The sequence below is a fragment of the Cryptomeria japonica genome, chromosome 9 (assembly GCF_030272615.1).
Source record: "Cryptomeria japonica chromosome 9, Sugi_1.0, whole genome shotgun sequence".
Lineage (NCBI taxonomy): Eukaryota > Viridiplantae > Streptophyta > Pinopsida > Cupressales > Cupressaceae > Cryptomeria > Cryptomeria japonica.
The window spans coordinates 222,785,360-222,812,158 of NC_081413.1; the positions used below are offsets into that span (position 1 = coordinate 222,785,360).

Below are 26,799 nucleotides of genomic sequence, written 5' to 3' on the forward strand. Positions count from 1 at the left end.
AAGATACTTGTAGTTTGCCTGCACTATAATTCTGACATTTTGTAATTTTGTTTCCATTTTAATATATAATATGTAGATTTTTCCTTTTACTTAAGGGTATGTGTAGGATCATGGTGTGCCAAAATAGGCTCTTAAGTGGCAATGCAATTTCAGAAAATCAGAGTTATGCAACTTGACATGAAAATTTCAAATAAGTTGTGAACATTATTTTTAAAAGATGTAAGAAGAGAATCTATAGAAAATTGAATTTATTTTCTAAGATACTAGTTGTTTTTTGAAAAAAAAATCCTATTTGATAAACATTTGAAATTTCAATGCCGTGGTACTAAAATTTCAGGAAAAAGATAAGAAGTAGACATATGTCTAACCACCTTAATCAAAATCAAATCATAATATTTATAATATAAGTATTAGACTCATGTCCGGACTTCACACATATTTGTTTATAATTTTTTATAAAGTAAATAATTATTTGTGAATTCCTTACTACAACTTTTCAGAAATTCAGAAACTCCTACTTCTGACCACCTTAACTTGGTCAAAAAATGTTATACCATTTGAAAGTTATGAGTGTTTTTCAATCAGTTTATCAATTAGGACTATTGTTAGAATTCAATTAGAAAATAAATTTGGACATAACTAATCTATTGTTTATTAATATATTAAGATATAATATTTTAATATACTAATTTATAAATAAATTAGTATATGATATTAGGGAGAGGGAGAGGGAGAGAGAGAGAGAGAGAGAGAGAGAGAGAGAGAGAGAGAGAGAGAGAGAGAGAGAGAGAGAGAGAGAGAGAGAGAGAGAGAGAGAGAGGGACATGAGAAGAAACATAAACACAAATGGGCTTTGGCTATGGGTTCAGGTTGCACGATGTCTTTGGTTAAATCCACCCTTGGCTATGTATTTCTATCCTATAGATTTGTTATCGGTTCAAGCAAAAATACATCTTTTTTTTTATAAAGCTTTAAGTTTGTGGCAGGATTGGCAGGAAAAGGATGCCCCATGTAGTTGGAAAAGAATAAAATTACTTAAATGTATATCCTTTTGTAAAAATGATTGAGATAACATTGTAATAAAGGAAACTTCATAGTGGAGAAATATAATTGTAAAATATTATATTATAATATGTCATATTGAAGGGCCAATCTACTTATTATTTTCAAGAGGATAACATAGAGCATCATATCATAAAAATGTAAATGTACATCCTTTAAAAAAAACAAAGACTTAGAAATTAATTCATTCCCAAAATCTATACAAGGTTAACTCTAATTCACATATTTGCACTCCAATTTATACAATGTTATGCATTAAAAGCCTCCACTAGGTCGACCATTAACAAAATATACATGAATTATTTAAAGTCCCCAGCCAATCTAGAATCAAACAATACAGTCCACACCAGGAGATAAAGAGGACCCAAATAAATCACAACACATCAACCTAAGTCAATTCCCATGAACCACACATTCTAGAATAACTTTTAAAATTGACATCAAACATAATGTGTAAAAAATCAATGAAGCACTTTAAGTAGTCGGCCCAAAAATATAACCTAATGGAAATTACACAATGCACATGTACACATGGGAAGGTAAGAACCATATCAACATTCCAACATATATCTAGAATACAAGAGTATGATCCAAATAATATAAATTTACTAAGTTAGCTAGAGACGAATACAATTGACATTGCCAAAAGCAAAGAAACATAATCATTTTTTGATCAAACCAACATTAAAAAATTGAACTAGAACACTATAGAAATCATATGAAAATTGCAAGCTACAACACTTGAACCAAAATAGTGGAGAAATACACATTAATCTTGATAGATAACCTCACTAGCAACAAACCACGATAACCAACATCATCATGTAAGCATATGGGAGCATACAATCATGATAGTACAACATCCACTAAACATGTATATTATTAAAGCTATGAGATTTCCACAATCCATTTTGCATTTCTAGTGTATTTTTTCTGGATTTGATTGTGTGTATATTTTTCGCATCAACGTTTTGAATCACACTCCGTGATTCATCATCAGGATGAAAAGAATTCCCAAGACATGAAAGATGTTGAGTTGTAGATTTGAGACAGAATATAAAGAGGAGAGGGGTGGGGGAGGGCACGAGGAACAAGGAGAGAGGAAAGAGAAAAGGAAAAGACCACTTGAAGGATGGGAGACCTAAAAAACTCCAAGGAATAAACCACCCAAAGACGAAAGCCAAGCAACACAATCAAAACCACTAAAAAACAAAAAAGAAGAAAAGAAATTGGGACAAAAAATATACAACTAAATGAATAAATAAACAATTATAAATAAATAGATAAATACATAAAAGAATATAAGCATAGGCATATACCAAAAGACAAAAACACAGAAACAATAAGAATATAGAAATTTACAAATACCAAAAGACATGAGCATATAAAAATATACACATGTTTAAGACTAAAAGCAAATATATACTTGAAAATAAACAATTACGAAAATAAACCAAAGGGGGAGAGGGAGACGCACAAATGCAAAAGAAAGAGGGGGAGAAGTCAAGGATGGGGGCGGGGATGATGCTGGAGGGCAAGAAGCAGAGGGTGCCACGAGATACTGAGGTTTAACCCATCGTCTTGATTAAGATTGGATGGGTGATGAATGATAGCAATGGCCTCTTTAACTTTCCTCTTGAAAAATTTGTTCTCCCTACATAATACCTGAGTGTCCTCCAAATAGATATGATGCTTGGTAGTGGATGAATGCTCAGCTAAAGCTGATTTGAGGGCACGTTCATGCTTAATGTCGGCACTATGCTCTTTTATTCGAGTCATGAACGAACGACCTATTTCTCCAATGTATGGAGTTCCATAGGAGCATACAATCTTGTATACACCTGACTCTGAAAAGGCATCCCTAGTGTCCTTAAGCGGTGGGGCATGCCTCTTGATGGTGGAAACAGGTTTGAAGGCACAACGGAGACCTTTTTTCACAAGGATTTTTGAGATCTTGTGAGATATGCCTTCAACATAAGGGAGAGAGACATACATGGCCTGAGAAGGAGAGGGAAAGGGATTAGAAATGGAAAGGAAATGAGATTTGGCTTGGAGGAAGGCCCTAGTGATCTGCTTGTTCGAGTAGCCATTCCAAAGGAAGACTTGACGAAGATGGGAGAGCTCTTGGTCTAAGTTATCCTTATCACAAATCCGATGGGCTCTTAAAGCCAAGGTTTTGAGGATCCCAACTTTCTGGCTAGGGTGGTGATGAGAAGTCGAATGAAGATATAAGTCAGTGTGGGTAGTTTTGCGAAACACCTGACGACCAAGGGATCCATCAGGCTTTTTACAGATTAAGACATCGAGAAAAGATAAAAGATTGTTGGATTCAAGTTCTTTGGTGAAGGCAATAGAAGGAGAAATGTTGTTGAGGTGAGTATGAAATTCCTCTAACATGTCCAAGCCGTGGGGCCAACATACATTGGTGTCATCCATATATTGTTTCCACCATTTTGGCTTGAGGGGGAAAGAATGTAAGGCCACCTCTTCAAAATGTTCCATGAATATGTTGGCAATAACCGGCGAGAGAGGGGAGCCCATGGCTACTCCATCAACCTGTTCATAGATAACGCCTTGGAAGGCAAAGAAGGTTGACCTTAAGCAAAGTTCCACCAAAGAGGCGATCTCCTCATTGACCTTAAGCTTGACAATCTCGATGGAGTCTAGAATAGGGACCTTGGTGAAGAGGGACACCACATCGAAGCTCACAAGAGTGTCTTGAGGGTCCAACTTGGTGTCCTTGATAAACTAGACAAATTGGTTGGAATCTTTGATGAAGGAGTTGGAGTTACCAACAAGCGGAGAGATTAATTTGGCAAGAAAAGCGGCTAACTTGTAAGTCGGAGACCCAATGGTATCAACAATGGGTCTCAAAGGAATGTTGGCTTTGTGAATTTTTCGGACCCCATATATACGAGGGGTCACTTGCTTAGACGGAAGAAGACGAAGTTTGGTAGAATCATCCAAAGAGGAGTTGGAAATAGCAGATCTAACTGCCTTCAAAATCATCGGGCACGGGTTACGCGACAGAATTTTGTAACTACTAGAATCCGAGAGGAGGATTTCCATTTTGGTCAAGTAATCTGGTTTGCTCATAATGACCATGGCATTACCTTTGTCAGCTCTTGAGATGATAAGGTCATTATTATGCATTAGATTATTAAAGGCCAACAACTTAGCTTTAGGGATGTTGAATTTAGGAGGTTTAGCATTATGGAGCGCTACAGCACAATCTTGTCTAACCTCTTCAGCAACATCAAGGGGAAGGGTGTGCACCACATTTTCGATCTCGATGAGGAAGTCGATGTGCAGAATGTTGCGGGGAGTCAAGGCAAAGTTAAGACCTCTCTTGAGGAAGTTAAAAGTGAGAGGATCAATGGGGGCAGGAGAGAGGTTGACAACAAGTTTGGACTCCCAATTACTAATGGGGTTAAGGATAGGAGCGAACCTAGGAAAAGTGTCGTGATCCAAGGTGGGGGTGGGGGGGCCGAAAAGACATTAGGACAAGACTGCAAGGAATGGGATGAGTTCTCAACAAGGGGAATGGTCGGGCAAGGTTTACATGGAGGAAGATGAGCTATGGAGGATGTGTCCACCTGCTCCATAGGAAGAGCAGGGTACGGCTGGACACATGGGCATGAAAGACTAGCCTCACTTGCCTCAACCGGATGATGGGACAGAGAAGGAGTGGCTCGAGGTTGGAAATTTTTGCAAGCTACACAACCACAAAAACAAGAAATGGCAGAGCATTTAAAGCAGAAGGCGTGAGATTGGATAACCGAGGAAGAGGACAGTGTACCAGGAGTTGACCGAGGAGAGCCGTTGCTGAGGAGCCGTTGGCGAATTGCAGGTTGAGCTATGGCGGTGGATGAACCCAGAGGTGTGGTTGCATCTCCAATCTCCACGGTGATATCTACTACGCTCTCAGGGAACTTGACAAAATGCTACAGCGGACAAGAGTGGAGGGGAAGAATCAAAGACTACGAGACATCCGTTTCTGCCAAGTTGATAGACACCTGGGGAGAATGAACGTGGTGGACCACCGTTTCTGCTGCAATCTCAATGGTGAGGTAACCTAGATCCTCTGGAGGAGTCAAAGATCTCTCGAGGTTCCCACGAGCCTAGTCCATGGATGCCTTACGGTTATGAGAGTGGAGGGTAGCGACTTCTATACTCTCTGCTAGTGACAGATTCGAGGCAGAAGAGTCCAGAGCTGGGTACGAGCATGAACTACGAGAAGAGGGAGCTAGGTCAACAAAGACGGAAGGATGGGGAGGAGGAAAAGGGAAGGGGGCAGGTGAAGATACCGAAGCATGGGGGTTAGACAGAGATGGCGATGAATGAGGAGGAATAGAGGAGGCTAGATAACATTGGCCAGATGGAGAAGAGGAATGGCTCCATTGTTGACGGCGCTGAAGATTGAAGAATTTCCTCTTTTGTCTTTTGATGCACTCTTCTTTGTGGCTTGAAGCCCTTGCGTATGATGTCAAGTCTAAGTGAAGCCACAGATCTGGTCGAAGAGATGAAGCAAGTTCTAGATGCAAAGGAAGTAACCTGGAATTTAAGAAATCAATAGCCCTCCTTGTGGATTTGATGACCGATTTGAGAAGTGAAAGACATTCCTGAGAGAATATGGTTTTGGTGTAGGGACTCCAAAGATGGTGAGATATTTTCACGAGGGAGGGATCAAACGACAGTCTCTACACCTTTTAAGAAAAGCCAAATCTGCAACTCTCTTTGCTAGTTTGATTCTTAGGAATTCCAGCAGCTTAGATTTCATAGATAGTTCCTCATTTCAAAATGATTGAGTTTTTATTATTTATAGAAATAAAGTTGCACATTTCGGGATGCACATCACTCTTAAAAATGGTGTTTTCTATTAAAAAGTACTTTTCGAAGGAGATGGAAAGATGAATACAAATTGATTGAAAGAAAATTAGAAAAAAGAAATTAGAATTTTCAAATAAGATGCTACAAATCACTAGTTTACATTGTCTTCAAATTATTTGGTTTCAAGAATGAACACCCCATTTAAGACATGCAAAAATATAGTACAAGATAGTACAAAGAGGGCAATATGTATGGCCCTCTTTAAGATGTCAATGTAGACCTATGTTAATGGCTTAAGGAAGATAGAAACAAGGATACTTATCTTCAACATCAGGGAGATATCCATTAGGAAACAATGTTCATTAATCCAAGCTAAAGAGGCTATACTCTTACAAGAAAGGATAAAATAGTTGAAAAGTAGATATCTTACAACAAGTGTAAAGAGGATCCTTGGAGGAGAAGAGATCTTTTCTCAAAAGACATCTATCTTGAAGACGAGTTTCTTGAATAAATATAACATCTTCTACCAAAAGAGAGGAAAAAGAACAAGAATGCCTAGCTTCCACCTATTTCTAAGAAAAAGGGATTCTTGATAAAGGATGACACACTTTTGACCCAAAATGAAGGATTTGTTGGGAAGGAAGGTCTTAATCATGTAAGGCTTCATATTTTCTTAATGTTATGTGAGGAAATAGATCTTCACCTTCTCTATAATATTGTAATGACTAGGAGAATGAGAAAAGTCTAAAGGGACTGATGAATCAACATTTTGATCTTGCCTCCTTATGCTAAATTATTTTTATCAGAAGAGGATTGTGTTATATTGCTCTTCAATTCTTTCTCTCCATTAGAGAGATCATTGATATGAGTATAGACTCTGTCGTCATAAATAATAGGAATTTTAGGATGAGTAAAAAAAATCATCAATGTTTCACCTTTAGGAGTAATACCATGAATGGACGGTAAGGTGACATTAAGGAAGGTGTTTATGATATCATCCTCTTCGTTTGGGATCTCCTTATGAGAGGATGACATTTTAGGAAAAATCTCAACATCATTCATCAAAGCATCACCCTAAAGAGAGAGAGTTTTAAAACAAGTGTTAATAATCTCATCGTGGACTAAAGTGTCCTTAAGAATAGGAGAATCCTTAGAGGAGGGAAAATCATAACTATGCATTAAAGAAAAATGTGAGCTATAATCGTATGCATAAAAGGAAACATTATAGAGATCTTGAATTAAACTTGAAATTGATTTAGAAAAGAAAGATAACAACTTCATTTCTAACCAAAGAAACGTTCACTCAATGTGTGTAATGAAGTTATGCATAATCAAATCTAGAAACACAGGCGAAAAATTATGCCACCCACAAATCAAATTTAGCAAAATAAATTAGGGTTTTGATGAATTTAACCTCTTAATTTATGTCTTTTTGATTAAAAATATAATCTATGGGGGTCACATTGAAAATTAAGCTGCATACAATTCATATTTGAGAACAAAAAATGTAATGGTGTAGGGAGTCAATTTCACTAAAATGTAATGGTGAAAATTAGGGTTTCATCAATCACGGTAGAAAAACCCTTAATGTTTCTTAAAAGGTGATCACGATGAAATAGGCAGGGACCTAATAGATCTATGCTTAACCTATCTAAGAGAAAATCTCTAAAATTCTTATTAGGTTCCACCTATGGGTTAGAGTTTTATTGCCTCTTTCTAGGTTGAATTGTGAAAAAATTGAAATTAAGGTAAATGGGTGAATATTGAAGAGATTGGGCATAAACAAATGAGATAGAATCACTGTACAGAGACATCAACCTATATTTGAGAAAAAGAAGATGATTTGGATTTATTCCTAGATGTTTGGCTTGATTTTTTGGAACCGTACTGCTAGTCACCCTGGTCAACTAAATTTATCACCAGCAAATGGTTAACTTGCTCATCTCCTAAAATCCTATCGATCCTCGCAAATTCAGCTCTATACTCTTTTCCTGCACACAAAAATAAGGAGGAAATTGTTTTGAATAGGTGATTTCCTAAGTCAAACTCCAATTTAGGAGTTAACCTTGAATGAAATAATACAAATACTAAAATAAATATTGGAAAGATACACCTGAGATATGGAATAGTTGATGAGTATTTTTCAATCTTTGAATGTAATCGCATATGTTGTATGAAATGGCCCTAATAAAACACACATTCTTGCATAGGAATGATGTGATTTTGATCCACAATAGTTGAATGATGAATATGGAGACTTGAAGATGTTTGAAAATGCTTGATAACAAATGCTTCATGGATGCACAAGTGATAAGAATTGATTACATACATTGGATAGATTACTTGGATGAAATTAGTTTGGTAAAATGTCTTTATGTAGAGGCTTCTAGTTAAATTACTGATTAGGCCTATCTCCAATGGTCATGCGAAGCCACAAGAATCAACTCTTATTGGGAAAATACAACAGTTGCCCCAATTTTAAATTTGTTCCTTATTGAGAGGGACCATGGTGCCTAGACCAAGGTGTTAAGTGCCATGGTCCTTCTACATACATGATCAATATAAGGCTTAGGGGGGAGGGGTACCTCACCATGGTACCCACCAATGGGTGTTCATGGCCTCAAAGCTAGAGAATAGGCATGAAATAGTCCTAGATAGGCGATGAGGACAGGACATGCTAAAGTAACAGCACAAACATGAGTTGTAAATTGGCCCTTTGTAACTAATTAGAAATTTAGTTAAATCTATGAGTAAGCTCTATACTTGTAGGATTGATCACTTAATTTTCCAAGTCTCCCAAACCATTAATGGTTAACTCAACCCTCTAGCATGATTAAAGAATTTCCCTAAACTCAACCTCCATGTCACCCATGGGTCTCATCAAGCATTCATTGCTTTGACCATGGTTATCCCTTAATCATTTGCACAAGAGTTTATCCTTTGGATTAAAACTTAATCCAATGGGCAACCCTAACTTAAGCTTAACCCTTACGCCCTAAGATAACCATGAGGTCTTCTCAGGCATTTAATGTCTCCAACTCCTTCTCTCAACCAACCTTATGTTGACAATTGTCACCATTTCATTGGTGCCAATTACAAACATGGATTCCCAACTTTCAAACTCAACCCTTGATTAAACCTTTCAATCCTGGCCATCCATTGCCCTATTTTTGCTATAAATAGAGCTCTCATTCCTCCATTTTCATATCCAATCTTTTAGTATCATACTTATGCTCAAATACATTCAAGCTTTCATATATCATTTATACTCATCATTTAGCCTCTGTTTTAGAAAAGAATTAATCTAAATATGCATGTTTAGAATAGGTTCTTTATCATTTTAGCTCAATCATAGACTAATATATCATGCTAGGATAGTCTTGTTACTAATCTTGTCATCTTATAAACTAGTTTATTGCATTTATAGGATCATGCATAGCTTAGGATGCATTTCATCTTAAAATCAACAAAAGCATCCCTAGTTCTTGCATTTGTCATCCCTAAACCACTTTTCTCAGTGATGTGAGAGCAAAGACATTGGTTTGAGGGACCTTGTGAGATAGAGAACCATGGAACCAACCTTAGGAAGCTGAGCCATACTTCATGACTCCATAGCTTTCACCAAGAAGTCCTGTGGGTGTGTGGACAAGTCTCCCTAGAGCTCCATTTTTCACATTTTAAGCTTTATCGACCCACTTTTCCCACATACAAGTGGTGTGAGTTATGCCTGCCTTTCCATATGAATTGTTTGAGGAGCACTGTTTTAAGCTACTATAACTAGCCTGGATCCTTTGTGTAGATTTCTTCCAGCAATAGGTTGGAATACTTATCAAAGGCTTAATTATTTTCTATTTGTGGCTAATATTTGGCAATATGAAGTTTTTCTATTATTATGGTAGCATGTAAATATGTATACTTATAGCCAGGAGGTTTATTGTAGCATAACAGCTTGTGTGTAAGCTCTAGTTACTCAAAATAAGCATGACTAAATTTTGATTTGGGTTATGTGATTTAGAACAGATTTTACTAGGTTTTTTATATGTACGTTTAACAAATTTTTAAATTTTTCATATGTACAGCTTCAGCCCAAAAAGCATATGTATGTGCATAAATGTTACCTTAGCCTTTCTAATAATATTTGTATGATGGTTGAGAAGTTGCATTTAGGCCAAAGTCAAATAGTAGACTGCATAAGTGACCTATCACATAACATGTTTTCTAAACTAGTTTAAGCTTAAATCTCTACTGAATGATATGTAATAATAGCATTAAATTACATAGCTAAATAATGTTAATGCATGATAGCTTCGGTAAGATAAATGTTTGAATGAGAGATAAATGAAGTCTCTCATTCAATCATTTATCCTATCGATAAACCATCTAGAAAACTTCAAGCTATTTTCATTTGATAATCATTCCTCATTTATATATCAAATCTACTTAGTCGATCAATATCGATAATCATATTATAGCATGACATATTGGTGATCACCGATGGTTATCGGGTTAACCATGTATTCTGATTCACATCGGATGTGTTCCCAGCAATAAACAATTAATGATTATCGAGTTTCTTTCGGGTGGCATAGTATGCATCGCTTGACATATATAACCTTTAGTTAGTGATCGGTGTCAATTAACTTAGACACCGATTCACATTAGTTAATATGCCATGCCCACACCATCGTGAATACCAATTTGCATATACACTATGTTACATGAACCCCGATTAGTATCGAGCTGACAATTAATTAAACATCGGTTGATAACATATATCAAAGGGTGCGATCAAGTAGTGTCTTGATCGGTCATGTCCATAAGACATGACCGGTCAAGGCACTACTTGATCCTCCCCTCGTGCATATATATATATCATTTGATATTTGTGAAGAGGATATTGAAATCAATAAATATTCCTCTTACTTGCCAAACAAATAAGATAGTCAGAATTATAATAGAGATAGATAATACATAGATATAGAGAATAAAATTAGAATACATCTTGCATATTGAATTGTAAATTGAACAACATTTACATGGTATCAGGGCTATAGTTAAATCCAACCTAAGGCTATTCAATTTTATGTAAAATTCAAATCAAGCATATATTCAACATCACAATTCTATCAATGGCTAGCGCTATTAGATTTGAAGACAGACTCGGAGGAGGTGATGACTTATCCGCATGGAAATTCGGAATTCAAATGATTCTAAAAGAAAATAAAGTCGAATCATTTGTAAAGATTGAAACTACAGAACCTGAGACTGAACTTGGCAAAGCAATTTGGAGAGAAGGAAATGATAAGGCTATTAAAATCATAGTTGATGGGGTAAGAAACAATATCATGCCATCATAAGGAAACATGAAACAACCATTAATATGTTCAAAGCACTTGAAGATGATTTTGAGATATCTAATGCTAGTACAACCTTGCCTTTAAAAAGAGAAATAAATCACATAGCCATGATAAAAGGAGAATCAGTCAATGCCTACTTCATGTGAATATCTACCCTAAGTGATGAACTGGAAACCCTTGGATATGAGATCCAAAGCAAAGAATTAACCCTCATTGCTCTAGATGGGTTGCCTAGCATATGGGAAACATTTATCCAAGGCATCAGTGCAAGGGATGAATTCCCAAAATTTGATAGGCTAAAGGCTGACTGTCTCCAAGAGGAATCAAGGAAAAATAAGAAAGGGATCAAACAGAAGAATATAGATGAAGATCTTCAAGTTCTAAATATGAACTCAAACAAGAAAAGCAAGCAGAAGCAATTCAGGAAGAGAAAAAGTCATCATGACAAGAACACCTTCAAGAAGGACCTTTCTCAGATTCAGTGTTACAGATGTGACAAATTTGGGCACTATGTTGCCAAATGTCCAGAAAGAGCTAAGCAAGCCACATTTATCAAAACAGGAAAATCTAAAAGGGAAGAGGACTTCGAGAAGTATGTGCTCTATTCAACACTCACAAACCAAGCATCAAACAAAGTGAACTCCTGGGTGATCGATAGTGGCTCATCCAAACACATTATAGGATTTAGAGAAGTCCTCGACTCCATGAAAGAGGAGAATGATGAGGAAGTAACTATCGAAGATGACTCTACACATCCAGTCAAAGGAGTTGGAACCTGCACCATCAAACTAAAGTCGGGTGTATCATTACAACTTAGAGGAGTACTATATGTTCCAAGCATCAAGAAAAATCTAGTCTCAATATCAACACTAGAGGACAATGGATACACAGTAACCTTTATGGACAACAAATTATTGACTTGGCCAAAGAACTTATCCATCAAGAAAGGTAAAACAATTGGTCAAAGACAAGGCTACTTGTATGAACTATGCATAGAGCCCAACTTAGCCCTAATTCATGAAACTACAAATGCAAATGAAATCTAGCATAGAAGACTAGGCCACCTAAATTTTAGAGCTTTATCATCAATGGGAGACCTTGTCACAGGTCTACCTAAGTTAAAGCAATATCATTCAGGGGCATGCACAGGATGTGCCCTAGGTAAAAATACTAAGGGTGCTTTTCAGAACAGTACTAGGAAAACAAGTAAAATTTTAGAGTTAGTTCATTCTGATGTATGTGGACCTATGTCTGTACCTTCATTGGGGGGATTTTTGTATTATGTAATATTTTTTGATGACTAATCTAGGAAAACATGGATCTACTTTCTAAAATGTAAAGAATCAGAAGAGATCCTTATTAGGTTTAAAGAATTCAAATCGATAATAGAGAACTACACAGGAAATAAAATTAAAACCCTAAGAACTGATAATGGGAGGGAATACACATCATAATTATTTAAAGAGTTTTGTAAAAATTCAAGGATTAAGAGGGAGTTAACAATACCTTATAACCCTCAACAAAATGGGATAGCTGAAAGGAAAAATAGGACAATCATTGAAGTTGCCAAAGCTATGATTATTGATCAGAATCTAAATATCAATCTTTGGGCAGAAGCAACTAGCACTATTGTATATATTCAAAACAGATGTCCCCACTCTCATCTTGAAGATAAGACCCCTGAGGAAGTCTTTACTAAATCAAAACCTGATATTAGCCACCTTAGGATATTTGGATGCCCTGTCTATATTCATGTACCAAAGGAGAAAAGATTAAAATTAGAGCCTTCTGGAAATAGGGAAATCTTTGTAGGATATAGTGAAACCTCCAAAGCTTACAGGATCTATATAACTGGTCAAAAGAATATTGAACCAAGCAGGGATGTGATCTTTGAAGAAGACTTAGCATTCAAAAGAGCCCAAAGCTCTTTAGACCCTAAAGTCTATATCCCCACCCCTAGCATAGATAGAGATCCTACTCTTGAGCTTTAGAGGGAGAATTCTAAGGAAACTATAAGTGAAACTCAAAGTCCACCTAGAGAAAACCTCAAGAAAGACCACTATGGGCCACCAAGAGTGTAGCAGAATCTCAGAAGTTTGTTGCTCCTTCAGGGACATTAAGGGAAAGCAAAAGGCCTAACAAATTCACTAGCTATGTTGCCCTTATGAATGATCTCTCTAAAGCTGAACCAAACAATGTATCAAAGGCTCTTGAACATCAAGTATGGAAGGATGCCATGTCTAAAGAGTATTTTTCTATTATGAAAAATGATGTTTGGGAGATTGTTCCTAGGCCAACTAAGAAATCTGCCATTTCATCTAAATGGCTCTTTAAGATCAAACATGCTGCAGATGGTAGTATTGAAAAACACAGGTCTAGATTTCTAGCTAGAGGTTTCTCACAAAGGGAAGGACTAGATTATGAAGAAACCTTTGCACCTATTGCCAGATATACATCAGTAAGAGCTTTATTAGCCATTGCAGTAGCAAAGGGGTGGAAGGTACACCAGATGGATGTTAAGACATCATTTCTAAATGGTGAGATCTCAGAAGTAGTCTACCTAGAGCAACCTGAAGGGTTTGAAATTTATAATACAGATCTCATGTGTGTAGACTCAAGAAAGCTCTCTATGGGCTTAAATGGGCTCCCAGTGCTTGTAATGAAAGAATTGACACCTATCTGTCAAGACTGGGCTTCTCTAAAAATGATGCAGATCCTAATCTCTATTACAAAAGAAATAAAGGTGATATCCTAATGTTGATTTTATATGTTGATGACTTATTAATCATAGGAAATGATCATCTTATAGATCAATGCAATAAATATCTATCCAAAGAATTTGATAGCAAGGACTTAGGACTCCTTCATTACTTCCTAGGATTGGAAGTATGGCAGAATTCTAACAACATTATACTAAACCAAGGAAAGTATACCTTGGATATTTTGAAGAGATTTAGACTGCTAAACTGTAGGCCCATGACTTCTCCTATGGAAACCAATTTACATAAACTTAAGGAAGCAGCAGCAGAGTCACAACCCACTAACTCTACTCAATACAGACAGATAATTGGGTCCCTGATGTACCTAGTGAATACAAGGCCATATATCTATTATGTAGTTAATGGCTTAAGTTAGTTCATGTGTGAACCTAAGGAGATATGACTAGTTGTAGTAAAGCACATCATGAGATACCTACAAGGTACCCTAAACCTTGATCTCAAATATGAGAAAGTTGATATAGACCTACATGGATTCACAGATTCAAATTGGGTTGGAAGCGTATTTGATAGAAAAAGCACTTTAGGGTGTTACTTCAGTCTAGGTTCAGCCATGATATCTTGGATCGACAGGAAGCAGTCCTCTGTAGCTCAAAGCTCCACCGAGGCAAAATACATTGTAGCTTCTATGGCTGCTCGAGAGGTAGTATGGCTTAGGAAGTTGCTTGTGGGGTTGTTTAGAGAACTTATGAAACCCTGCATAAAAATTTTATTTAATCCAATGTTCCATGATAGATCCAAGCATATTGAGATCCCATTAAACTATGTACGAGATATGGATGGTTGATATTCTGACTAAACCTCTTTCCAGAGTGAAGGTTCATCACTTCAGAAAAGGTTTAGGTATGATAGAAAGGTAATTTGCTTTGTAATCCGTATTTACATATCAATAAGATGTTTAATGTGTAAACTTCTTTGTCATGATAGGACATTTTTTGATTTTATCCCCTGGGTTCATATCTAAGAGGTGACGATCTCTCAAGATAATGAACACTTGTATGGAGACATTATAAGGTGACAATCTTATAATGTCCAAACCAACTATCATGTTGGATCTCTAGTGTGTCATGGATGAGCCATGATTGTGTTGTGGTAAAACATTTATATGCAATGTTAGTGCACGTACCACAACTTGGATAAATATGAGAATGGAATATTTTCTCATATGATTATCCTTAAGTATTGTGTGCTTAGGCAATACTGATATCATGTGCTAAGGTGATATCTTGTCATCACAAGATTGATGTGATGGAATTTTGTATCATGTGTTTAGGTGATAGTTCATATCATGTGATTAGGTGATATGATTTCCTAGAAAGTTAGATTGTGTAAAGAATGCTAACTATCATTTGAATTGTGATGCTTGATACACTGCTCTCATTTATCTTACCTAGCTAAGAGGGAGTGTTAATGCATGATAGCTTTGGTAAGATAAATGATTGTCTCTCATTCAATCATTTATCCTATTGATAAACCATCTAGAAACCTTAAAGCTATTTTCATCTGATAATCATTCCTCATTTATATATCAAATCTACTTAGTCGATCAATATCACTAATCATATTATAGCATGGCATATCGGTGATCACCGATGGTTATCGGGTTAACCATGTATTCTGATTCACATCAGATGTGTTCCCAGCAATAAACAATTAATGATTATCGAGTTGCTTTCGGGTGGCATAGTATGCACCGCTTGACATATATAATCTTTAGTTAGTGATTGATGTCGATTAACTTAGACACCGATTCACATCGGTTAATATGCCACGCCCACACCATCGTGAATACCGATTGGCATATACACTATGTTACGTGAACCCCAATTAGTATCAGGCTGGCAATTAATTAAACACCGATTGATAACATATATCAAAGGGTGTGATCAAGTAGTGTCTTGATCGGTCATGTCCATAAGACATGACCGGTCAAGGCACTGCTTGATCCTCCCCTCTTGCATATATATATCATTTGATATTTGTGAAGAGGATATTTAAATCAATAAATACTCCTCTTACCTACCAAACAAAGAAGATAGTCAGAATTATAATAGAGATAGATAATACAAAGATGTAGAGAATAAAATTAGAATGCATCTTGCATATTGAATTGTAAATTGAACAACATTTACAAATAATAGTCTAGAAATGTGCACACGACTAAACTCAATTTAGTTAGCCTTTGAATTCCATATCAGTAACTTTTAGCTTTATATACATTTCAAGCAAGAGAAGTCTAGGTTTAATTTTAGAAATATGTATTGGCCATTTTCTCTTGGTGTTTCTCTTGTCTATTAGTTAGCCTTTGAATTCCATATCAACAACTTTTAGCTTTATATACATTTCAAGCAAGAGAAGTCTAGGTTTAATTTTAGGAATATGTATTGGCCATTTTCTCTTGGTGTTTGTCTTGTCTATTGCTTGTGTGAGTGCAGGCAAATCAAGATTTACACAGGGTGGAGGTTTTGTAGTCACTTGTGCAATTATTTCATCCTACCTCCAAGAATAGATTAGTAACATGTATTCAATCTATTTCACTCAGATCTCAAGCATTGAAAATATTTCTCAATCATACCATATGCTCTAGCAATTTCTGCAACATGCCTCCTTTGACAAATTTGACACATGAAGCAGTACTCACGATTTATGCAATATTCTACAGATATCTCTAATATTCTCATTCAACAATGGCTGGGAGTTTGCAGGCTTAAGTAGCTATGTGAATTAGATAAAATTATGGCTGATCTAGTTTCTAATTTTGTAAATGTGAATAAGTTTATTAATGAGTTATTGATAAACTGGTCTGTCTCTTTGTGAATATATTTGTAAAGCAAGTTGTGAAGTTCTAGGATTTGTGTTTTCTGTAGGATTGGAACCAAGTTAACCTTGCGTAAAGTGTTTTCATTTTCTTTCCATATGGAGGAATGAAATTAAGTCATTGTGAAGTTCAATTTACAATTCTGAGTGAAGATATTGTAAAGGCCTTAGTATTTAACCTATTTCTTATCTGTTGGAAAAATTTATATTGAACACTTCTGCGCTTGTAATATATTTTGGTTATTATATTCTAAATATCGAGGGAAAATGGTACTTCTATTGAAAAGAATAACACTCTTAATTGAAACTTTTGTTTTACTTGTAGCATGCTTGTGGTTGTTGCTATTAAATTGTCATTCTAGGCAAAGTCTGGGGTAGTGTTCATGTTCATATAATTATTTGTCTTCATCAGTACCCATTAATAAATAGGATATCATTTGAATGACTAAAATAGTCATTGTATTGTCCCCCCTATGGAATGTCTTCAACCAAATATTTGCTAGTAATTTCAGATTTGAAAATAAACTATCATTTTGATGCCATAGGAATGAAATATTAAATTATTTTTTTTATCATTTTTGTAGCCATTTCAATCTAAACAATCTCTTAGGCACCATTCCATCTAAACTCTTCAGTAAGAATATGAATTTGCTTCATGTGTGAGTGAAATACATTAGTACTTATATGTCGTGACCTTTAGTATGTGATATAGATATTGGCTGTGTTAAGTGGTGTTTATTATCATCTACAAACTATTTGACAGTAATGAGTTTGAAGGACAAATCCCCTCTACTTTGGGACTCATAATCAGTTTGACTGTTGTGTGACTATCAAAATTTTAACTCTCGTTTTTCTTGCTATGCCCTGTTTATGGTTTTTATAATAGCTTCACATACTAGAAATTTAAGGATGCTCATTTAATTTGTGTTTTGGGGTGATATTATTAGGAAATAGGAGGCTTGATAGAAACCAGATAACATGTTCAATTCCCTCCAACATCAGCAACCTAGCAAGCCTTGAAGAATTGTAAGAAACTTTTCCCCCCTTTACCTCATCATGGATTGTGACTGAATTTTGATGTGGCTTATGTGATTCAGAGCAGATTTTACAATATCTCTTAATTGTTTGCATTGTAGGTTTTTTATATGTACATTTAACAAATTTTTACTTATTTTATAAAAAAATATTTTCCTTTCATTATTATTTATAAAAACAAGTAATTTAATATTAAAAATATTAGTCTATAATTAAGTAAAATTTTGTATTGATAATTTATATATTTATGATGATTTGTTGCATTGTAAATCATTGATAATTTTTATATTTATGATCCTTGTCTTAATGTATTAATTGAAAAAACACTGAAATGGATGGTTTTGTGCTATCTAGGAATCTATCAAATAATAGACTAATAATTTGCTTGGTTGTTTTAGAGTCATGGATAATTGCAGCATAGATAAACAAATTTTTTGGTCTTATTCTCCTCATCACCTTCAATTAAAACTTGATAGAACCTCTAGCAATCACTTCTGAACTCAAAAGTTTGATTCACCTTTTTTGTAAGCATTTATTTAGTTTGCAACTTCTACAAAATAAATATTGTAGTAATTTTTTAACCTCCATTCCTTCCAACAAAGTATGTGATGCTTAGGAAAACTCACTAGATCTGGAAGCTAGAGACATTGTGACTGATGTTAGATTGATATTAAAACTAGATCTATAAGTCATTATTTATCTTGATAAGGTGAATTGGGATCCTACATAGATAGTGATTCATAGGCCTTTCTGAAGTAGCATTTTTAATCACATGGATTGCTTAAGCTTGATCACATTAAGGAATACCTAATTGCTTGAAACCTTTAAGAAACAACCATGTAGAAAACTTATCTATCTAGTTTATATTAAACAATTTTTATAGATTTAACAAACCAATATCTAGCAAAACATTGATATTATTCTCAGTTTAGGAAGTGGCTCATTTAAGGTTGTGTAGGTATTTGTGGGCCATAAAATTGGTCATTTTTTTTCTTTTATTTTTTAATGCCTTAGAATGCTTCTCCCTAACCAGCTGCTTGTTTGATAAATTGCCCATTTCTTTCCAAAATTGTGAGTACATGTGAATGACAAGGCCTTTTCCTTAAAATTTGTCGAGACTCTAGAAAGCAAATATCTAATTTATTATGTCTTATTCATTCTAATGGTTTTACTGAAGCACAAACTTTTCATAGGGATAATTTAGATTGATTATATAGGTCAATCATTATAAGGTTCTTATTATTTAATTTTATGGAAATAGATATTCAAAAGCTATAATATACCATTGGTGGCTATATATAGTATTGGTGGAAATAACTGAAGTCAATTTTCAGTACCTTACCTAAACAACCAACAAATTCTTATTTTCCACTAGACTAGATGATCTAGTTAAGCACTTGAATACACTCACAACTTAGGATACCACATCATTATATCTAGATTGAAGTGTAAAAGAGATGTATGACTGCTATTTAGGCTCGCCTAGCTGTGAATTGAAACAAATCTAGATGTTTCTCTTTGTAGTATCTCATTTTTCTTTAAAATGAATTCATTTCTCATCAGAGACAAATATATATTTGATAGCTGGCTTGCTACTTATTTAGATTTCATTCATTTCATGTACGTCATTACTATTTAGTTGTGAAACCAATGGGGTTTTAAGGTACATTTTTATTTCAGCAAAATTGATTTGCTATTTGTAGTAACTATATGCTAAGCATTGGAATCAAATCTTATTAGAGCATTGAGTCTTCGATTACGTTGAGATTAATCTTGTTATAGTATATTTAGTCTTGCATTGTGGTGAGATCAATTTGGTTAGAGTAGCATTTAGTCTTCCTTTGGGATGAAATCAATCTTGTTAGCATTTATTTTTCTATTGCAGTGACATCAAATCTTGTTAGAGTAGTGATCAATCTTGCATTAAAATTTAGATTTATATGTTCTTTTATGTTATTTATAAATACAATTTCCAATTGTATTTCATCCTAAAAAGTATTTAGCCAGGAAGGAAAGTGTCCTTGAGCACTATCATTGGATTCAACTGGTTTCTTGTGCTCAATGCTCATGGTATATGAAATAAGTGTTTGAAGGTGAGCTAACTAAATTTGAACAAAACTACATTTCATATTATAGTCATTTCACATCCCAGGTTTAACAAATTTAATGGCCATACAATGATTTGTTTTGATTATTCTAAATTCACTAAAACTTTGTGCTTTGCAAGAAAATGGTGATATTAGAAACATCAATCTTTGATAAGAAAGTTGATTTGGGCATTTGATTTCCCTTGTTTTGTGGTACCATTTCATTGTATATGGTTTTGCATAGAGTAAGATGACTAATGCAGAATTACGTCATATTATTAGTGGTAAATTGACCTGCAAGATTGACAAGAGGTACTTATTATTTTGTGTACTACATAATTTTTAAAATTTTAAAATTACTAAATTATGCTTTAAACATTAGCAATGCTATGTATTAGTAGAATCAAAATGCAGTTTGGAGAATCATTGAACCAGAAAAAGTATTTCATAGGAATTTTAGAAAGAAAATTCTTTTTTAAGAAATTTTGTTATCTGACCAGAGAAAATTGTGGAGACATTTTGGAGGAGTTTTTACAACGGTGCTTTTACTATTCAAGGCTGTACAATTTTGAGGATGACTTTATAGAGCTAGACAAAAAATTGCAGGAACAAGATAAAGCAAACTAGGTTGACTACAGGGGAACAACTTTAAATTTGACTCTCTTGCATCTATTGTATTCTTGAGTCTTGACAAGTATTTTCCTATTTAGAGAGCAATATCACAATCAAATTATTTTCATTTTGAGTATTTAGAGAGCTAGAGTTCTATTTTCTAGGAACATTTTATTTTGATGATATAAGTTGCTTGTTTTATCAAAAATAACCTTGGGATTTTGGTATGTGCCTATAATACTACTTTTGAATACATGGCATCTAATGGCTTCTTTCAATATATAATGGAGAAGAACTTTGTCAATGGAAAAAATATTCTACATAGATATTCATCAAGCTAACTAAACCTATATCTCATGATTGGACATAAGAAACCTATGGGAAGGCAGCTAGAAGAAGGTGAAAGGGAAGATGATTATGAATCACAAAATTTTGATACCAGGGTTAAGATATATTGTCACCAAAGTTGCTATAGTTTAGTTCAAACATAAATCCAGAGATTGGCAATTTGAAATTCCAAAAATTTAGCATGTTTTTATTTAGATATTACTTTGTATCAAATTATGCATGGGTGCCAAATGGGCTTTGCATATAGTTCTTGCTAGAAGGAAACTTATATCCACATTTTATGAAATAAATGAAACAGTTGAGCATAAGAATACTAAGCAAAAATTTTAACCTTGAAATATCAAAAAAGATCAAGGGGGTTTTCCGGTTGAGTTTATTTAAGTAAAAGAAGGGAAAGCAAAAATCGTCATCCATGCACAACACCAAGGGGATCCACCCTATTTTATTTCACATTAAACTCCAATGATATTTACACTTATGTTGAGGTTTTAGGTGATTTATATAATAGATATGAAGTTTTATGCATTTATGTAACAAACATTACATCTTGAAAAACATGCCCAACAACATCATTAAGGAGAAAATGAACATCACGTGTACCTTCCACTACACAAGACTGGTCATCTCCTTCGAAAACAGATTTATAATTTGTGTTATCCATGGTTAAATTTAGATACCAGTTCTTGTGAGAAGTGAAATGGTGCAATTCTATTGAATCAGAGAACTAACATCTAGTGTCTTCTTTCTCATTTTAGGAGACAATAAAATCATATTCCCCTTAAAATTTTTGTACCCCTTCATTAACTATTGCATTAGCCTAAGATTTTGACTATGATTTACTTCTATTGGGCATCGTGGTATTTCCTGATCCTTCTCTTGGCTTAAGTTTCAATCTTCACTTGCTCTTTTATATTTGCATCTTATATTGTGAGTAACGTTTTTTAATATATGAAAGATCTGAGTTTCTTGATTGTAGGTTTTAATGTGTGGATTGGTTGGAATTCCTCCATTAGATGGCATATTTTGAGTCTCCAATATGTTAAATAGTCACATTTGTTATCTATAACTAAGATATCTTTTTGGTGGCCTCAACTAGCCTGTACCCTATATTTTACATTGTAGTGCTTCTTCTCATTGTTGTGCATGTAGAAATTCATTTTGTAGATGCCTGAAGTATTCTTGATTGAGTTATAAGGTTGTTCTTGCTTCTAACACTGCCAAGTTGCCATATCTTTAAACCATATTACATACCTTGTTTGCCATCGACTACCTCAGTATGTTAAACTAGCTTTAAGCCTTACTATATTAGTTTTTAAGGGCATTGTTGAATTATCCTTACCTTTGTTAGGAAGATAGATGGTATTCTGTACCCAAACATTTTTGCAACCTTTCAAGACATCTATATTGATGCATTTGTTTCCACATAGCTGTAACAAGTTTTTCAACAAATAGAAATGAACAATACCTTGCCATCGACTACCTCAGTATGTTAAACTAGCTTTAAACCTTATTGTATTATTTTTTAAGGGCATTGTTGAATTATCCTTACCTTTTTTAGGAAGATAGATGGTATTCTATACCTGAACATTTCTGCAACCTTTCAAGACATCTATATTGATGCATTTGTTTCCACATAGCTGTAATTATTTTGAAAGCAGAGATCCCCAAGCCAACGATGAAACCCATATTTAAAACTTCAATTCTAATGATAGCAAATAACTTGTTTAATAAACTGATTTATGCAATTACTAAAATGAATTTAACTCATAAGCCCGATCTTTTGCAATTTATTTATTTTTAGTGAAATATAATTTTCTATCTTATTGCCAAGAACACTACAAAATGTTTTATGATTTTCAAAATTGAACTAGATGTTATTACCATCTATATACATTAGAAAAGGTTTTATGATTTTCAAAATTGAACTTGATGTTATTACTTCTATAATATGCTATAAATTATTTAGAAGATTTGAAAGAGTTACTTGAGAATCCATTCTAATTGTTTGATGAAATTTAGTTAGCAAGAGGGCAGTTTGAATTTGTGGACTGATGACTTACACCAATTTTGCATTGAACAGGTGCACACTAAGGATTAGAATTAGACCATGTGCATGCCAATCCACATGCATAAATGTATCATTCAAAATTTATGTACATCCTCTTTGTGTTGCATAGAGCTAGATAGATATTATAAGGTTTTGTCTAAGAAACACATAGTTGTTTTATTTTCAAGGCAATGAAAAGTTGTCCAATACAAAAATGCAAAATGGCTGGCAATGATCACATGTTCTCAACCATTATTCACAGTAAAAAATCACTACCAAACCAAAGGGTGTTTTAAGACCAAAGATTCTGAAGGGTAAAATTATTCTTTAAAGGGTGCTAGCTCAATGGAAAAGCACCTGCTTTACAAGCAGGAGGATGGTGGTTCAATTCCATCGTGCCCTAACATGAATTAAACAATGATATTCTAGTTTATATTTAACAATATTGATTTATCTAAATAGTGAGCTATTTTTTAAAATTCATTGTTTTATATCATCTCTAGAGAGACAAAAGTGATATTCTCTCTAATAAGAATATTTTTATCATCTTAAGAAAGACAATAAGTGGGATTAAAGACACGTCTCTCTATAGAGACAAACCCCCCTCTATGTAGTTATCATATTCGATTACTTAGGCATATGTTTTGTTATCAATTCATTATAGTACCCTTATTTTTACTATTACTATATATAGTAAGATCTTCTTTCAATTAATTACAACCTATGAGGAAACGAAAATTGCCAACATTTTAGTTGACCTATGGTTACTATTTGAGTGTACTCATGACACATTTTATTCCTTGTCTTTTACTAATTAATAGAAAAGATGTTCATGAGTTTTCAATTTAGTGGTAAATTTATTTATGAAAGGATATTTGTTTGGAGTAATTTTGTTTAATTTAGAGGGCCATCATGACATGGTTGTAGAATATTAAATAATTTATTTATTCATATATACACTCAAATCTAGCAAAAAAATCTAGAACTTTTTAGCTATAAAATGACATTGTAGTTATGAAAAGTAATCTAGATCAATGATCTCAATCCAACATAGAGTAAATTGAATTATATAGTTTTCATCCACATGCTCAGTTACCAAGGGAATCTATAACATTGATCTACATAAATCTCATTATAATTAGCCAATGACAATTTTTTTTAACTTAGGGTTCAATATTTCCTAGCTAAATCTTTTTAATTTTATGTAATGAATGTCACTTAATTTTAACATTAATTTATTTATACTTAATTATATTTATTTACTTAATTATTTTGAATAATCTTAGTCTTCCTTTACAATTTATATGCTTTCACATGCCATAAATCTAAAGCATTTATGTTCTCTCGTCATAAACTAGCACTTGCACCAAAAGGGGTGCAAGGGTTAGCTGATAGTATGATGTAGATAGATGAACATTTTGAAATAAATAAGTGGTTGTGGCATTCATTATTTAAAAATAAATAGAGTTGATTGTTTGGTTTTTAACTCTCTTTTCTCTTTTTTATTTTCTAATTCAACTCTAAATAACCTTCATCCTAACCCTAGTTATAATTGTACCCCAATTCTTACTTTAAACCTAATTGTAATTATAATTATAATTCTAACACTAATCCAAATTCTAACCCTAACATATTATTATATCAATCTAATTATCTTTATTCTATCCTACTTGTAGCCCTTTAAATGTAACTGTTATTTTTTGTAAAAACTTTATTAATAATTAGATAATTTGGTTCTTAAATATCAACTATAAAACTAATTGAATTTTAATCTAAATTCAACTCAAACGTTATACCAAATTCAAACCTCCTCTAAATAACAAAACACAATTATCCTAACACTAAACCAAAGCAAATACAAATCATAAGCCAAATGAAACCTTAACCTAATAGTAAACTAAATTAAAAATAAACCCTATCATTAAACCATATTGAAACCAAACACTAAACTAAATTGAAGCCAAACCAAAGTGAACCCTAACCCTAACCTTGAACCTAAATTAATTCTTACCTAAACCCTACAACTAAATGAAATTAAACATTCATTGTGAAATTAACTAAACCATAACTATAACACTAAACCAAATTGAATTTTAATTCTAACACTAAATAAATTGAACCTTAAATTGAACCATATTGAAACCAAACACTAAAACAAATTAAAGCCAAACCATACATCAAAACGTTTCACAACATTTCCACTATTTCAATGAAAATGAAATACTTTTCTTACTAGGTAGTTGCTTCCTATCCTTGGTATAAAATTCGTGAAAGTCCGCATATACCATTCCTTGCCACACTATTAGAACCACTTTGTGGTATTGTGAAAACTCACAAGAATAAATACTTTCCTCCGCTAATTTGTATAGATCATGAAATATGCTTGTGAAAATGTCCATAGTGGAAGCTGTGATCACACATGTATTCCCTGATTCTAGGTTGTCTATAAAAAATTGTTCCCTGAATCCGTCATCATTCATACCTAATAAATTAGCATCAACATCAAATTCTACATCTACATTACCCTTCAAGGAAAATTATCTGCATCAATAGCTGTTTGTCCAGGATTAATATCTTGGTCCAAGTCGAGCACTGTCTTCAACTCTTCTGATAGCATGCCTCAATGATTTCTTGGAGTTCTAAATATCTCAAGCTTTTGTTTCAATCCTTGCTGAGAAACCCTATTCCGGCAGCTTGCTTGGCACCGAGAGTAAGGACAACATTCATAAATCAATGGCTCACTTTTAACAAGTCTCTCATCCTATGTGTAAGGCATTTTTCTTCCATTCCTTCTGGCACAAAGACACTCTTTATCATTTGTAGGTGTTCTCAACCAGTTAGGATATTTTACAATAAGGAAATACTTGTAATTTCGTATACTATTTACATTATTAAGAAAATTTATGATAGCGATGGGGAATTTATATTGCCCTTTTCAGTTCTTCCTGGCTTGGAGATGAATTCTCACAATCATGAGGCTCAGCAGGTGATGCTGCCAAGTAGCTAGAACCAGTTGTTGTGACTACTTTATTATTGTCAGAAAGATCATTTTCTCCTTTTTTAATAATTACCAAGTTCAAGAGAGAGAAGTCAGGAATACTGCATTCTCAAAAAGATTTGTGCTTGATTTCATTTATCATGCATTTCATAGGGTGTGCATCGGTGCATTAGTGAATAGACACAACCTAGGGTAAGAACCTCTATTTCATTGGAAACCCCATTTTTTCTGCGCAATTGAGTTCGCTGTTTTCAGAAGTCTTGTGTTTGAAAACGAAGATTCTCTATTTTTTCAACCAGATGTTCACTCTTCTTAACATGGTGAAGAACCTTATCAGTGTTGTCCATACTTCTAGGATTGAACCTAAAAATATTTGGCCCTCTACGTGCATTGGAAAATTCCAAGGGATAAGGCGACATATGTCCCAATCTCTCCACTCCATACTGGTCACAAATAACATTCTTTGGAGGACCACTCATCACATTCCTTGCATTATCCTCATCCTCACGGATAACCTCATTGAGGAAGGGCACCGAATCTAAGCCTACATTGTAGAGGCTCACGTCACAGGCCTCTGACTCCTTGCAATCTTCACTTACCTATCCAAAACCACTCTAGGCTTCTTCCTACAACTTTCAACCTCATTTTTATCCTTGATGCTAATCTCTTTCTCTTTTCTAAATACGGCTACTATGGCTACATCACTCTTAGGTGTCACGAGTTCATGGTTGATCAAGCAATTTATACATGCCATGACTGCATGAATTTGTAGCGGTTCACTTTATAGGTTACATACACCCTCAAATGGAGAAATATATTTTTCACAGTT

The 26,799-nt window shown here is 34.2% G+C and overlaps 1 non-coding gene across 1 annotated transcript; it reads left to right on the top strand.

Moving 5' to 3' along the window:
- The first annotated feature begins 23,303 nt into the window (after positions 1 to 23,303).
- Positions 23,304 to 23,375, top strand: TRNAV-UAC (transfer RNA valine (anticodon UAC)). The gene has a single exon. It is a non-coding gene; the product is annotated as a tRNA-Val (tRNA).
- Positions 23,376 to 26,799: the final 3,424 nt, after the last annotated feature.